Source organism: Mesoplodon mirus (assembly GCF_964341445.2).
Source record: "Mesoplodon mirus genome assembly, chromosome: 2".
Taxonomy (NCBI): domain Eukaryota; kingdom Metazoa; phylum Chordata; class Mammalia; order Artiodactyla; family Ziphiidae; genus Mesoplodon; species Mesoplodon mirus.
Window position 1 is genome coordinate 184,091,640 of NC_138977.1, and position 17,105 is coordinate 184,108,744.

Genomic DNA, 17,105 nt, shown 5'->3' on the forward strand with positions numbered 1-17,105 from the left:
CGGGCCTCTCCTAATCAACAACCACCACCGAACGCAAAAGAAGCCCCGGCTCCCGCGCATCCGCAGGCGTCCGGCGGACAGGTCCCGCCCCCGCCCCCGCTGATTGGAGGGCGACGCGAGCACCGGCGAGCGATTGGTACGCGGTGTCACAAAGGGGCGGGGGCGCGGCGACCACTGAGCGTTGCTCTTCGGTACCTGCCGCAGCGTCGCTCGCGGGGCCGCACCTCCTTACGGGCCTGGGGGCAGGCGAGGGAGTGGACGAAAGCCGGTGAGGGCAAGTGGGCCGGATGGGGAGGGTGCCTAGGGCCGCGGGCCGGTGAGCCGGGCCGCGCTGCCGTCGCTGGCCTCCTGGCCTCGCCCCCTCCGTCGCCGCCGCTGCCCCGATACCGGCGCGGCGGGCCGCCTTCGCGGAGGAGACAGCCTCCACTTTCCGTCCCTCTGCGAGCGCGACGCGGGGTGCCCCGCCCCGCCCGACAGGTGCTGCCCTCCGAGTCGCGGATTCTGACGCGGAGCCTGACTGCTGCCCTCCTGATCTGGCCCGTGCGCCTGGGTAGCCGGAGTTTATCCTGGAGGAACACGGGCTGCGCAGGTGACTCCGTTCTCTTCAAGTGTCTAACACTGAAGGATCGAGGAGGCGTTGGCTCCGAAGGATTTCACAGTCCCGCTAGGAAATTGATTTCAGAGTTTAGGGTACATGATGTGGTGGATACAATTCTGAAGCTTGTATTTAAAACTTAGGTATATTTCCAGGCTTTAGTAAAAACGGTTCATTAAGAGTCGGTATTTTTAAGGACTGCATAACATGCTGGCTCCCTTTAGGTCGGAGGAAGAGTTTAAAAGAAATGCTCTTATATGGCTGTTCTTTACAACAGAGGATAAAGCTGATTCCGAGTTACTGAAATTAGTTATTCAGCACTGTTATCGCATTACCTGTCTTTAACTTCCCTTTCATCTTTGATGGTTGTGTTTTAAGAACTTTTTCAGAAGGGAGGAGAGAAATGTTTTGGGAATTGATTTAGAAACGTTTTCTGATGCCATTACTCTTTTTTCCCCAAGATTTTTTTTTTAATATCTTTAGTGGAGTATAATTGCTTTACAATGGTGTGTTAGTTTCTGCTTTATAACAAAGTGAATCAGCTATACATATACATATATCCCCATATCCCCTCCCTCTTGCGTCTCCCTCCCACCCTCCCTGTCCCACCCCTCTAGGTGGTCACAAAGCACGGAGCTGATCTCGCTGTGCTATGCGGCTGCTTCCCACTAGCTATCTATTTTACATTTGGTAGTGTATATATGTACATGCCACTCTCTCACTTCGTCCCAGCTTCCCCTTCCCCCTCTCCGTGTCCTCAAGTCCATTCTCTACATCTGCGTCTTTATTCCTGACATGTCCCTAGGTTCGTCAGAACCTTTTTTTTTTAATTCCATATATATGTTTAGCATACGATATTTGTTTTTCTTTCTGACTTACTTCACTCTGTATGACAGACTCTAGGTCCATCCACCTCACTACAAATAACTCAATATCGTTTCTTTTTATGGCTGAGTAATACTCCATTGTATATATGTGCCACATCTTTTTCCATTCATCGGTTGATGGACACTTCGGTTGCTTCCATGTCCTGGCTATTGTAAATAGAGCTGCAGTGAACACTGTGGTACATGACTTTTTGAATTATGGTTTTCTCAGGGTATATGCCCAGTAGTGGGATTGCTGGGTTGTATGGTAGCTCGATTTTTAGTTTTTAAAGGAACCTCCATACTGTTCTCCATAGTGGCTGTATCAATTTACATTCCCACCAACAATGCAAGAGGGTTCCCTTTTCTCCACACCCTCTCCAGCATTTATTGTTTATAGATTTTTTGATGGTGGCCATTCTGACTGGTGTGAGGTGATACCTCATTGTAGTTTTGATTTGCATTTCTCTAATGATTAGTGATGTTGAGCATCCTTTCATGTGTTTGTTGGCAATCTGTATATCTTCTTTAGAGAAATGTCTACTTAGGTCTTCTGCCCAGTTTTGGATTGGGTTGTGTTTTTTTGATATTGAGCTGCATGAGTTGCTTGTAAATTTTGGAGATTAATCCTTTGTCTGTTGCTTCATTTGAAAATATTATCTCCCATTCTGAGGGTTGTCTTTTCGTCTTGTTTATGGTTTCCTTTGCTGTGCAAAAACTTTTAAGTCTCATTAGGTCCCATGTGTTTATTTTTGTTTTTATTTCCATTTCTCTAGGAGGTGGGTCAAAAAGGATCTTGCTGTGATTTATGTCATAGAGTGTTCTGCCTATGTTTTCCTCTAAGAGTTTGATAGTGTCTAGTTTTACATTTAGGTCTTTAATCCATTTTGAGTTTATTTTTGTGTATGGTGTTCTTCAGTGATCTCTTGGTTATTTAAGAGTGTATTGTTTAGCCTCCATGTGTTTGTATTTTTTCCAGTTTTTTTTTCCTGTAGTAGACATCTAGTCTTATAGCATTGTGGTCAGAAAAGATACTTGATACAATTTCAATTTTCTTAAATTTACCAAGGCTTGATTTGTGACCCAGGATATGAGTCTTTCCTGGAGAATGTTCCATGAGCACTTGAGAAGAAAGTGTATTCTGTTGTTTTTGGATGGAATGTCCTATAAATATCAATTAAGTCCATCTTGTTTAATGTATCATTTAAAGCTTGTGTTTCCTTATTTATTTTCATTTTGGTTGATCTGTCCACTGGTGGAAGTGGTGTGTTAAAGTCCCCTACTATGATTGTGTTACTGTTGATATCCCCTTTTATGGTGGTTAACATTTGCCTTATGTATTGAGGTGCTCCTATCTATGTTGGGTGCATAAATATTTACAATTGTTATATTTTCTTCTTGGAGTGATCCCTTGATCATTATGCAGTGTCCTTCTTTGTCTCTTGTAATAGTCTTTATTTTAAAGTCTATTTTGTCTGATACGAGAATTGCTACTCCAACTTTCTTTTTTTTTTTTTTTTCTTTTTTTTTTTTTGCGGTACATGGGCCTCTCACCATTGTGGCCTCTCCCGTTGCGGAGCATAGGCTCCAGACGCGCAGGCTCAGCAGGCATGGCCCACGGGCCCAGCCACACCGCGGCATGTGGTATCCTCCCGGACCGGGGCACGAACCCGTGTCCCCTGCATCGGCAGGTGGACTCTCAACCACAGTGCCGCCAGGGAAGCCACTCCAGCTTTCTTTTGATTTCCATTTTCATGGAATATCTTTTTCCATCCCCTCACTTTCAGTCTGTATGTGTCCCTAGGTCTGAAGTGGGTCACTTGTAGACAGCATATATACCGGTCTTGTTTTTGTATCCATTCAGCCAGTCTATGTCTTTTGGTTGGAGCATTTAATACATTTACGTTTAAGGTAATTATTGGTATGTATGTTCCTATTACCATTTTCTTAATTGTTTTGGGTTTTTTATTGTGGGTCTTTTCCTTCTCTTGTGTTTCCTGCCTAGAGAAGTTCCTTTAGCATTTGTTGTAAAGCTGGTTTGGTGGTGCTGATTTCTCTTAGCTTTTGCTTGTCTGTAAAGGTTTTAATTTCTCTGTCAAATCTGAATGAGATCCTTGCTGGGTAGAGTAATCTTGGTTGTAGGCTTTTCCCTTTCATCACTTTAAATATGTCCTGCCACTCCCTTCTGGCTTGCAGACTTTCTGCTGAAAGATCAGCTGTTAACCTTATGGGGATTCCCTTTGTTGTTTTTCCCTTGCTGCTTTTAATATTTTTTCTTTTCTTTTTTTTTTTTACATCTTTATTGGAGTATAATTGCTTAACAATGGTGTGTTAGTTTCTGCTTTATAACAAAATGAATCAGTTATACTTATGTTCCCATATCCCCTCCCTCTTGCGCCTCCCTCCCACCCTCCCTATCCCACCCCTCCAGGCGGTCACAAAGCACAGAGCTGATCTCCCAGTGCTATGCGGCTGCTTCCCACTAGCTATCTACCTTACGTTTGGTAGTGTATATATGTCCATGCCTCTCTTTCGCTTTGTCACAGCTTACCCTTCCCCCTCCCCATATCCTCAAGTCCATTCTCTAGTAGGTCTGTGTCTTTTTTTTTTTTGCGGTACGCAGGCCTCTCACTGTTGTGGCCTCTCCCGTTGTGGAGCACAGGCTCCGGACGCGCAGGCTCAGCGGCCATGGCTCACGGGCCCAGCTGCTCCGCAGCATGTGGGATCTTCCCAGACCGGGGCACGAACCCGTGTCCCCTGCATCAGCAGGCGGATTCTCAACCACTGCGCCACCAGGGAAGTCTGGTCTGTGTCTTTATTCCTGTCTTACCCCTATGTTCTTCAGAACATTTTTTTTATTAAATTCCATATATATGTGTCACCATACAGTATTTGTCTTTCTCTTTCTGACTTACTTCACTCTGTATGATAGACTCTAGGTCCATCCACCTCATTACAAATAGCTCAATTTTGTTTCTTTTAATGGCTGAGTAATATTCCATTGTATATATGTGCCACATCTTCTTAATCCATTCATCTGATGATGGACACTTAGGTTGTTTCCATCTCTGGGCTATTGTAAATAGGGCTGCTATGAACATTTTGGTGCATGACTCTTTTTGAATTATGGTTTTCTCAGGGTATATGCCCAGTAGTGGGATTGCTGGGCCATATGGTAGTTCTATTTGTAGTTTTTTTTTTTTTTTTTTTTTTTTTTGCGGTACGCGGGCCTCTCACTGTTGTGGCCTCTCCCGTTGCAGAGCACAGGCTCCGGACGCGCAGGCTCAGCGGCCATGGCTCACGGGCCCAGCCGCTCCGCGGCATGTGGGATCTTCCCAGACCGGGGCACGAACCCATGTCCCCTGCATCGGCAGGCGGACTCCCAACCACTGCACCACCAGGGAAGCCCTATTTGTAGTTTTTTAAGGAACTTCCATACTGTTCTCCATAGTGGCTGTACCAATTCACATTCCCACCAGCAGTGCAAGAGTGTTCCCTTTTTTCCACACCCTCTCCAGCATTTATTGTTTGTAGATTTTTTGATGATGGCCATTCTGACTGGTGTGAGATGATATCTCATTGTAGTTTTGATTTGCATTTCTCTAATGATTAAAGATGTTGAGCATCCTTTCATGCGTTTGTTGCCAGTCTGTATATCTTCTGTGGAGAAATGTCTATTTAGGTCTTCTGCCCAGTTTTGGATTGGGTTGTTTGGGTTTTTTTGTTATTGAGCTGCATGAGCTGCTTATAAATTTTGGAGATTAATCCTTTGTCAGTTGCTTCATTTGCAAATATTTTCTCCCATTCTAAGGGTTGTCTTTTGGTCTTGTTTATGGTTTCCTTTGCTGTGCAAAAGCTTTTAAGTTTCATTAGGTCCCATGTGTTTATTTTTGTCTTTATTTCCATTTCTCTAGGAGGTGGGTCAAAAAGGATCTTGCTGTGATTTATGTCATAGAGTGTTCTGCCTATGTTTTCCTCTAAGAGTTTGATACTTCCTGGCCTTACATTTAAGTCTTTAATCCATTTTGAGCTTATTTTTGTCTATGGTGTTAGGGAGTGATCTAATCTCATACTTTTACATGTCCCTGTCCAGTTTTCCCAGCACCACTTATTGAAGAGACTGTCCTTTCTCCACTGTACATTCCTGCCTCCTTTATCAAAGATAAGGTGACCATATGTGCGTGGGTTTATCTCTGGGCTTTCTATCCTGTTCCATTGATCTATCTTTCTGTTTTTGTGCCAGTACCATACTGTCTTGATTACTGTAGCTTTGTAGTATAGTCTGAAGTCAGGGAGCCTGATTCCTCCAGCTCCATTTTTCGTTCTCAAGATTGCTTTGGCTATTCGGGGTCTTTTGTGTTTCCATACAAATTGTGAAATTTTTTGTTCTAGTTCTGTGAAAAATGCCAGTGGTAGTTTGATAGGGATTGCATTGAATCTGTAGATTGCTTTGGGTAGTAGAGTCATTTTCACAATGTTGATTCTTCCAACCCAAGAACATGGTACATCTCTCCATCTATTTGTATCACCTTTAATTTCTTTCATCAGTGTCTTATAATTTTCTGCATACAGGTCTTTTGTCTCCTTAGGTAGGTTTATTCCTAGATATTTTATTCTTTTTGTTGCAATGGTAAATGGGAGTGTTTTCTTGATTTCACTTTCATATTTTTCATCATTAGTATATAGGAATGCCAGAGATTTCTGTGCATTAATTTTGTATACAGCTACTTTACTAAATTCATTGATTAGCTCTAGTAGTTTTCTGGTAGCATCTTTAGGACTCTCTATGTATAGTATCATGTCATCTGCAAACAGTGACAGCTTTACTTCTTCTTTTCCAATTTGGATTCCTTTTATTTCCTTTTCTTCTCTGATTGCTGTGGCTAAAACTTCCAAAACTAGGTTGAATAAGAGTAGTGAGAGTGGGCAGCCTTGTCTTGTTCCTGATCTTAGTGGAAATGGTTTCAGTTTTTCACCATTGAGGATGATGTTGGCTGTGGGTTTGTCATATATGGCCTTTAGTATGTTGAGGAAAGTTCCCTCTATGCCTACTTTCTGCAGGGTTTTTATCATAAATGGGTGTTGAATTTTATCGAAAGCTTTCTCTGCATCTATTGAGATGATCATATGGTTTTTCTCCTTCAATTTGTTAATATGGTGTATCACGTTGATTGATTTGCATATATTGAAGAATCCTTGCATTCCTGGAATAAACCCCACTTTGATCATGGTATATGATCCTTTTAATGGGATGTTGGATTTTGTTTGCTAGTATTTTGTTGAGGATTTTTGCATCTATGTTCATCAGTGATATTGGCCTGTAGTTTTCTTTCTTTGTGACATCCTTGTCTGGTTTTGGTATCAAGGTGATGGTGGCCTCGTAGAATGAGTTTGGGAGTGTTCCTCCCTCTGCTATATTTTGGAAGAGTTTGAGAAGGATAGGTGTTAGCTCTTCTCTAAATGTTTGATAGAATTCGCCTGTGAAGCCATCTGGTCCTGGGCTTTTGTTTGTTGGAAGATTTTTTTTTATCACAGTTTCAATTTCAGTGCTTGTGATTGGTCTATTCATATTTTCTGTTTCTTCCTGAGTCAGTCTTGGCAGGTTGTGCATTTCTAAGAATTTGTCCATTTCTTCCAGGTTGTCCATTTTATTGGCATAGAGTTTCTTGTAGTAATCTCTCATGATCTTTTGTATTTCTTCAGTGTCAGTTGTTACTTCTCCTTTTTCATTTCTAATTCTATTGATTTGAGTCTTCTCCCTTTTTTTCTTGATGAGTCTGGCTAATGGTTTATCAATTTTGTTTATCTTCTCAAAGAGCCAGCTTTTAGTTTTATTGATCTTTGCTATCGTTTCCTTCATTTCTTTTTCATTTATTTCTGATCTGATTTTTATGATTTCTTTCCTTCTGCTAACTTTGGGGTGTTTTTGTTTTTCTTTCTCTGATTGCTTTAGGTGCAAGTTTAGGTTGTTTATTCGAGATGTTTCCTGTTTGTTAAGGTGGGATTGTATTGCTATAAACTTCCCTCTTAGAACTGCTTTTGCTGCATCCCATAGGTTTTGGGTCGTCGTGTCTCCATTGTCATTTGTTTCTAGGTATTTTTTAATTTCCTCTTTGATTTCTTCAGTGATCACTTCGTTATTAAGTAGTGTATTGTTTAGCCTCCATGTGTTTGTGTTTTTTACAGGTCTTTTCCTGTAATTGGTATCTAGTCTCATAGCATTGTGGTCAGAAAAGATACTTGATACAATTTCAATTTTCTTAAATTTACCAAGGCTTGATTTGTGACCCAAGATATGATCTATCCTGGAGAATGTTCCATGAGCACTTGAGAAAAATGTGTATTCTGTTGTTTTTGGATGGAATGTCCTATAAATATCAATTAAGTCCATCTTGTTTAATGTATCATTTAAAGCTTGTGTTTCCTTATTTATTTTCATTTTGGATGATCTGTCCATTGGTGAAAGTGGGGTGTTAAAGTCCCCTACTATCAATGTGTTACTGTCGATTTCCCCTTTTATGGCTGTTAGTATTTGCCTTATGTATTGAGGTGCTCCTATGTTGGGTGCATAAATATTTACAATTGTTACATCTTCTTCTTGGATCGATCCCTTGATCATTATGTAGTGTCCTTCTTTGTCTCTTCTAGTAGTCTTTATTTTAAAGTCTATTTTGTCTGATATGAGAATTGCTACTCCAGCTTTCTTTTGGTTTCCATTTGCATGGAATATCTTTTTCCATCCCCTTACTTTCAGTCTGTATGTGTCTCTAGGTCTGAAGTGGGTCTCTTGTAGACAGCATATATATGGGTCTTGTTTTTGTATCCATTCAGCCAATCTGTATCTTTTGGTGGGAGCATTTAGTCCATTTACATTTAAGGTAATTATCGATATGTATGTTCCTATTCCCATTTTCTTAATTGTTTTGGGTTCGTTATTGTAGGTCTTTTCCTTCTGTTGTGTTTCTTGCCTAGAGAAGTTCCTTTAGCATTTGTTGTAAAGCTGGTTTGGTGGTGCTGAACTCTCTCAGCTTTTGCTTGTCTGTAAACGTTTTAATTTCTCCATCAAATATGAATGAGATCCTTGCTGGGTAGAGTAATCTTGGTTGTAGGTTTTTCTCCTTTATCACTTTAAATATGTCCTGCCACTCCCTTCTGGCTTGCAGAGTTTCTGCTGAAAGATCAGCTGTTAACCTTATGGGGATTCCCTTGTGTGTTATTTGTTGTTTTTGCCTTGCTGCTTTTAATATGTTTTCTTTGTATTTAATTTTTGACAGTTTGATTAGTATGTGTCTTGGCGTATTTGTCCTTGGATTTATCCTGTATGGGACTCTCTGTGCCTCCTGGACTTGACTATTTCCTTTCCCATATTAGGGAAGTTTTCAACTATAATCTCTTCAAATATTTTCTCAGTCCCTTTCTTTTTCTCTTCTTCTTCTGGAACCCCTATAATTCGAATGTTGGTGCGTTTAATATTGTCCCAGAGGTCTCTGAGACTGTCCTCAGTTCTTTTCATTCTCTTTATTCTGCTCTGCAGTAGTTATTTCCACTATTTTATCTTCCACGTCACTTGTCCGTTCTTCTGCCTCAGTTATTCTGCTATTGATCCCATCTAGAGTATTTTTCATTTCATTTATTGTGTTTTTAATCATTGCTTGATTCATCTTTAGTTCTTCTAGGTCCTTGTTAACAGTTTCTTGCATTTTGTCTATTCTATTTCCAAGATTTTGGATCATCTTTACTATCATTATCCTGAATTCTTTTTCAGGTAGACTGCCTATTTCCTCTTCATTTGTTAGGTCTGGTGGGTTTTTATCTTGCTCCTTCTCCTGCTGTGTGTTTTTCTGTCTTCTCATTTTGCTTATCTTGCTGTGTTTGGGGTCTCCTTTTTGCAGGCTGCAGGTTCATAGTTCCCGTTGTTTTTGGTGTCTGTCCCCAGTGGCTAAGTTTGGTTCAATGGGTTGTGTAGGCTTCCTGGTGGAGGAGACTAGTGCCTGTGTTCTGGTGGATGAGGCTGGATCTTGTCTTTCTGATGGGCAGGTCCACGTCTGGTGGTGTGTTTTGGGGTGTCTATGGACTTTTTATGATTTTAGGCAGCCTCTCTGCTAATGGGTGGCTTTGTGTTCCTGTCTTGCTAGTTGTTTGGCATAGGGTGTCCAGCACTGTAGCTTGCTGGTCATTGAGTGAAGCTGGGTGCTGGTGTTGAGATGGAGATGTCTGGAAGATTTTCGCCGTTTGATATTATGTGGAGCTGGGAGGTCTCTTGTGGACCAGTGTCCTGAAGTTGGCTCTCCCACTTCAGAGGCACAGCACTGACTCCTGGCTCCTCAATTTGGGATGATTCATTGTCTATTCATGTATTCCACAGATGCAGGGTACATCAAGTTGATTGTAGAGCTTTAATTCACTGCTTCTTAGACTGCTGGGAGAGATTTCCCTTTCTCTTCTTTGTTCTCACAGCTCCCGGGTCTCAGCTTTGGATTTGGCCCCGCCTCTCCATGTAGGTCGCCGGAGGGTGTTTGTTCTTCGCTCAGACAGGACAGGGTTAAAGGAGCAGCTGCTTCAGGGACTCTGGCTCACTCAGGCCGGGGGGTAGGCAGGGGCACGGAGTGTGGGGCGAGCCTGCAGCAGCAGAGGCCGGCGTGACATTGCACCAGCCCAAGGCACTCTGTGCATTCTTCCAGGGAAGCCGTCCCTGGATCCTGGTACCCCAGCAGGGCTGGACAGGCTCTCCGGAAGCGGGGCGTGGACAGTGACCTGCACTCGCACACAGGCTTCGTGGCGGCGGTAGCAGCCCCAGCGTCCCACGCCCGTCTCTGGGGTCCGCGCTTTCAGCTGCGGCTCGCGCCCATCTCTGGGGCTCCTTTAAGTAGCGCTCTTAATCCCCTCTCCTCGCACACCAAGAAACAAAGAGGAAAGAAAAAGTTTCTTGACTCTTCGGCAGGTCCAGACTTTTTCCCGGACTCCCTCCCGGCTAGCTGTGGCGCATTAGCCCCTTCAGGCTGTGTTCACGCCGCCAGCCCCAGTCCTCTGCCTGCGCTCCGACTGAAGCCCGAGCCTCAGCTCCCAGCGCCGCCCCGCCCCGGCGGGCAAGCAGACAGGCTTCTCGGGCTGGTGAGTGCCGGCCGGCACCGATCCTCTGTGCGGGAATCTCTCCGCTTTGCACTACCCGGGTACGTGAGGTGTTTCTTGCCTTTTGGGAGGTCTGAGGTCTTCTGCCAGCGTTCAATAGGTGTTCTGTAGGAGTTGTTCCACGTGTAGCTGTATTTCTGGTGTATCTGTGGGGAGGAAGGTGATCTCTGCGTCTTACATCTTCCCCGGAAGTCCTAATATTTTTTCTTTGTATTTAATTTTTGATAGTTTGATTAATATGTGTCTCAGTGTGTTTCTCCTTGGATTTATCCTGTATGGGACTTTCTGTGCTTCCTGGATTTGTTTGACTATTCCTTTCCCATATTAGGGAAGTCTTCAACTATAATCTCTTCAAATATTTCCTCAGTCCCTTTCTTTTTCTCTTCTTCTTCTGCAACCCCTATAATTTGAATGTTGTTGCATTTAATGTTGTCTCAGAGGTCTCTGAGACTGTTCTCAATTCTTTTCGTCCTTTTGACTCCATTACTCTTAATAGCTAAGCATGTGTTTTAAATTATTGGTAAAAATTCTGGACATACTTTTTTCTTCGCCTTCTTCTTTCCTCTTCCTCTTCTATTTTTTAGCTGTCCTTGTATCATTTTCCATCCTGTTTTTGAGTCTCCATTGCCCCTCATTTACCAACATCATAGGGTTCCATAATCTGCTCAGTCAAGCATGCTCTAACACAACTTTCAGAAGGTGTCCATGGGGCTTCCTTGGTGGCGCAGTGGTTAAGAATCTGCCTGCCAATGCAGGGGACACGGGTCGAGCCCTGGTCCAGGAAGATCCCACATGCTGTGGGGCAACTAAGCCTATGCGCCACAAGTACTGAGCCTGCACTCTAGAGCCCGTGAGCCAAAACTACTGAAGCCTGTGTGCCTAGAGCCCATGCCCTGCAATGAGAGAAGCCACCGCAATGAGAAGCCCGTGCACCACAACGAAGAGTAGCCCCAGCTTTCCGCAACTAGAGAAATACCCGCACGCAGCAACGAAGACCAAACACAGCCAAAAATAAATAAAATAAAATAAATAAATTTATTAAAAAAAAAAAGCCCAGGGCTGATTCAGACTTGCCACATCAGTGAGTTCATCCAAGTGTAAAGTGACATGTTTAAAAAAAAAAAAAAAAAAGGTGTCCATGGACCCCGCCCTCAGTACTGGCTAGGTCTTTGGCCTACTGGGGCTTCCGTTTGCCCCTCTGCTCTCATCTGGTCCTCCAGTGTGGCTTAACTAGATTTCCTAGACTTACTTGGCTCTGTGTTACAGTGATTTCTGCTGCTGAGGAGAAGTATAATTCTCTCCTAGAGGCACACATTTAAGTTTTGAATTTGGTTACCAATCTTGCTTCTTTTTGGGTTTTGGAAATTACTCCATTGATTAGGGCCCAAATTTTTGGTGGTGTTCCAGTGCAGTTAGTGCTGTTCTGGGTTACTAGTTTTCTTTTAGCCCATAATTACTCTGTACGTTCTTGTTGCAGATGAAGGACTTCCAAATCTGTCGTTATGTTCCCTTCTCCCACGATTTGTTTATTATATTCAGGGTATTGCTGTGGAAGAGTACTGTGGTGAAAAAAATGATCTTTATATCTTATGTCACTAAATTCCTTGGACAGGCACTGGTCACCCATGGCTTTATTTCTGTAATATTCAGTTCGGCATTCCTGACCCCTGACCTCTGTTGCTGGATCTTTTACTATGTAGATAGTAGTGCTCTTGGTTTTGGGGGAACAGACACTGATAATTCTGTAGTACATTCTTATTTGATATAGGATGATAAGTATGTTCTTAAGAATCTACATATTACCCAAAATTGTATTATAAAAGCAGTCATTTCAGTGAGGTAGGAAAAGGGGTTAGGTTCCATCATTATTCCTACAGGCATGTCAATGTATTAAGGATATAAGAGACACAGCCTGAGCAATACAGACATTTATTTGGCTTTTACTTGAAAGTAATGGTCTTTTACCACTGTCACCAGCATTATTATTATTTAATAGATCTTTATTGGAGTATAATTGCTTCACAATACTGTGTTAGTTTCTGCTGTACACCAAAGTGAATCAGCCGTATGCATACATATGTCCCCACATCCCCTCCCTCTTGAGCCTCCCTCTCACCCTCCCTATCCCACCCCTCTAGGTCATTGCAAAGCACCGAGCTGATATCCCTGTGCTATGCTGCTGCTTCCCACTAGCCAACTATTTTACATTCAGTAGTGTATATATGTCGATGCTACTCTCACTTCGCCCCACCTTCCCCCTCCCACCCCATGTCCTCAAGTCTGTTCTCTATGTCTACATCTTTATTTCTGCCCTGCAACTAGGTTCATCAGTACCAATTTTTTTTTTAGATTCCATATATATGCGTTAGCATACAGTATTTGTTTTTCTCTTTCTGATTTACTTCACTCTGTATGACAGACTCTAAGTCCATCCACCTCACAACAAATAACTCAGTTTCATTTTTTTATGGCTGAATAATATTCCATTGTATATATGTGCCACATCTTCTTTATCCATTCATCCGATGATGGACACTTAGGTTGTTTCCAGCTCCGGGCTATTGTGAATAGAGCTGCAATGAACATTTTGGTACATGTCTCTTTTTGAATTATGGTTTTCTCAGGGTATATGCCCAGTAGTGGGATTGCTGGGTCATATGGTAGTTCTATTTTTAGTTTTTTAAGGAAGCTCCATACTGTTTTCCATAATGGTTGTATACAACCACTATGCGGGATACACACCAAGAGTGCGGGAGGGTTCCCTTTTCACCACACCCTTCCCAGCATTTATTGTTTCTAGATTTTTTTGATGATGGCCATTCTGACCAGCATGAGGTCATTGTAGTTTTGATTTGCGTTTCTCTAATAATTAGTGGCATTAAGCATTTTTTCATGTGCCTCTTGGCCATCTGTATGTCTTCCTTGGTGAAATGTCTATTTAGATCTTCTTCTTGAGGCTTTAATTGGATTGTTTGTTTTTTTGATATTGAGCTCCATGAGTTGTTTGTATATTTTGGAGATTAATCCTTTGTCTGTTGTTTCATTTGCAAATATTTTCTCTCGTTCTGAGGGTTGTCTTTTTGTCTTGTTTATGGTTTCCTTTGCTGTGCAAAAGCTTTTAAGTTTAATTAAGTCCCATTTGTTTGTTTTTATTTCTGTTACTCTAAGAGGTGGGTCAAAAAAGATCTTGCTGTGGTTTATGTCAAAGAGTATTTTTCCTATGTTTTCCTCTAAGAGTTTTATAGTGTCTGGTCTTACATTTAGGTCTCTAATCCATTCGGAGTTTATTTTTGTGTATGGTGTTAGGGAGTGTTCTAATTTCATTCTTTTACATGTAGCTGTCCAGTTTTCCCAGCACCACTTATTAAAGAGGCTGTCTTTTCTCCATTGTGTGTTCTTACCTCCGTTGTCGTGAATTTGGTGAACATATGTGAGTGGGTTTATCTCTCGGCATTCTATCCTGTACCATTGATCTATATTTCTGTTTTTGTGCCAGTACCATACTGTCTTGATTACTGTAGCTTTGTAGTATAGTTTGAAGTCAGGGAGCCTGATTCCTCCAACCTCATTTTCCTTTCTCAGGATTGCTTTGGCTATTCAGGGTCTTCTGTGTTTCTATACGAACTGTAAAATTTTTTGTTCTAATTCACCAGCAGTATTATTAGCATATTACTTTGTGTTATTATATTTATTACTCATTATTTTGATAAAAAGTATAACAGCACTCAAAGCAGCTGTGCTGCCAGCAATAGCTTTTCTTCCTGTGGTGCCATATCTTCAGGAACATTAGCAGTGTGCACAATGCAATTCAGGTTCCCTATTTAATTAATTATATTCATTATGCTTAATTATATTAAATATACTTCCTAGTTAATTGATGAATTTTATATATTTAATATATTGAGCTACAGTGAATTTTTATAACTCAGTATAATTAATATAATTAATATTATTAACTATATTGAGTTATAAAAATTCACCGTAGCAGAAATCTCTGTACGTTATGAGTTGCGTAAGCATTGGTGGAGTTAGTTTGGAGTGAGTAATGATTCCTATGGGAAACCAGCATTTCTCCAAACAAACTTTTATAGCATAACCAAACACTTCTTCATGTCTAAAGCGGGGATAATACCTTACCTATATTACAGGTTTGCTCTAAAACTCAGTTGAGAGGATGAATATTTATTTACTCTTTCATTGAACAAACCTTTAATGAGTACCAGTATGTACAAAACACTGTGCTAGGTGATGGGGTGGTAAATCAGATGTCCTTCCCTTAAGGAGATTACAATTTAGTAGAATAAGAAAGTCATGTAAAAAATGAAATTGATTGTAATGGGTGCCATATATGATGGAGGTCAGGGTGTGAAGGGGAGGAACTGTAAACGGCTTTGTGGAATAGTTTCTATTTGACTTGAGTCTTGAAAGATCATAGGTGCTTGTCTGGTAGCCAAGTGTGGGAATGGTGGTGAGTAGAGGAAAGCAGAAGCAATGATATAGAGACCAGTGTTTTCTGAAGCTGCAGTTACAGATGATTAGAGGATAGAAGTACCAGATATATTGCAGGATGGGATGAGGTATGTGTATAAATAAAATAGGGCTGGAAGGTGAGATGCATGATCTTAGGAGCCTTTCTAAGGAGTCTGAATTCTGTAGACAGTGGGAAGCCATCGTGGGACCTTGAGCTAAGAAATAACATGATCAGTTCTACATTTTAAAAAGATAACTGTGCTTCACATCATATGTCATTAGGGAAATGCAAATTAAAACAATGAGATACTATTATATGCCTATTAGAATGGCCAAAATCCAGAACACTGACAACATCAAATGCTGGTGACGATGTGGAGCAGTAGGAGCTCTTCATTGCTGGTGGGAACGCAATATAGAACAGCCACTTTTGAAGACACTTTGGCAGTTTCTTACAAAACTAAACATACTCTTACTGTAAGATATAGCAGTTGTACTCATTGGTGTTTACCCTGGTAAGTTGAAAACTTATACGTCCACACAAAAACCTGCACATGGATGTTTATAGTGGCTTTACTCATAAACTATTCTGTGTGATACTATAATGATGGGTACATTACTATACATTTGTGGAAGTCAATAGAATTTGCAACACCAAGAATGAACCCTAATGTGAACTATGGCCTTTGAGTGATAATGATGTGCCAATGTAGGTTCATCTGTTGTAACAAATATACCACTCTGGTGTAGGTTGTTGATGGTGGGAGAGGCTGTGCATGTGTGGGGGCAGGGAGTGTGTGGGAACTGTCTGTACTTCTGCCTAATTTTGTGGCGAACCTAAAACTGCTCTAAATAATAGTTTATTAAAAAGGAAAAAAAATCAGGCTTTAGGCTAACTTATATTCATTTCCCTCATTTAGTCTGAATTGATGGTTTCACCACAGTGCTTTCTAAAGTCAAATATTAAAAAAACTTAGGGCTTCCCTGGTGGTGCAGTGGTTGAGAATCTGCGTGCTAATGCAGGAGACACGGGTTTGAGCCCTGGTCTGGGAAGATCCCACATGCCACGGAGCAGCTAGGCCCATGAGCCACAACTACTGAGCCTGCGCGTCTGGAGCCTGTGCTCCACAACAAGAGAGGCCACGATAGTGAGAGGCCCGCAGCACCGCGATGAAGAGTGGCCCTCGCTTGCCACAACTAGAGAAAGCCCTCACACAGAAACGAAGACCCAACACAGCAAAAATAAATTAATTAATTAATAAAAAAACCTTAGAACTTTGAGTGACCTTTCCCCCTATTATCTATAGCTAATTAAGAGTAAAGTAATTTCTATATGATGTGATACCCTAATCCAGTTTTTATTAAACTTTCTTTTTTTAGAAAAGATAACTGTTGACATCCTAGAGAATGGATCAGAAGAGTGAAGGGCAGGAGTCAAGGATTATAGCTAGGCTATCAAAGTTGCTCAGTTAAGAGCTAATGAAGACCTGAACTAAGTCCTATCAGTGTGGCTGGAGAAGGTCACAGATTATAGAAATGTTAAGTTGTACTGTTAGGATTGGTCACTTCTAGATACCTTGAGGCTGGCGGAAAAATCTAAAATGATTCCTAGCTTTCTGGCTTAAGTGACTAGGTTAATTGTGGTACCCTTTACCAAGATGGAGACTGTAGGACAAGATGGAGGTTTGTAGGAAAGATGATTAGTTTTGGACGTGTTGGATTTCAGGTGTTTGTCTTGTATCCAGATTTTACTTGATTTTTATTTATTTTAAAGATTTATTTATTATTTATTTATTTTGTTTATTTTTGGCTTCATTGGGTCTTAGTTGTGGCACTTGGGATCTTTGTTGAGGCATGTGGGATCTTTTGTTGTGGTTCACGGGCTTCTCTCTAGTTGTGGCATGCGGGTTTTCTCCTCTCCAGTTGTGGCGCGCAGGCTCCAGGGTACGTAGGCTCTGTAGTTCGCGGCACGTGGGCTGTAGTTGAGGTACGTGAGCTCAGTAGTTGTGGTGTGCGGGCTTAGTTGCCCCATGGCATGTGGGATC

The 17,105-nt window shown here is 41.7% G+C and overlaps 1 protein-coding gene across 1 annotated transcript in view; it reads left to right on the top strand.

Annotated features, from left to right (window-relative positions):
- The first annotated feature begins 251 nt into the window (after positions 1–251).
- Positions 252–17,105, top strand: part of ZFAND4 (zinc finger AN1-type containing 4) — an 80,224-nt gene continuing 63,370 nt past the window's right edge. The window contains exon 1 of the mRNA XM_082604768.1: positions 252–589. The gene's annotated coding sequence lies outside the window, so the exon portion shown is untranslated. The remainder of the gene's footprint in view (positions 590–17,105) is intronic.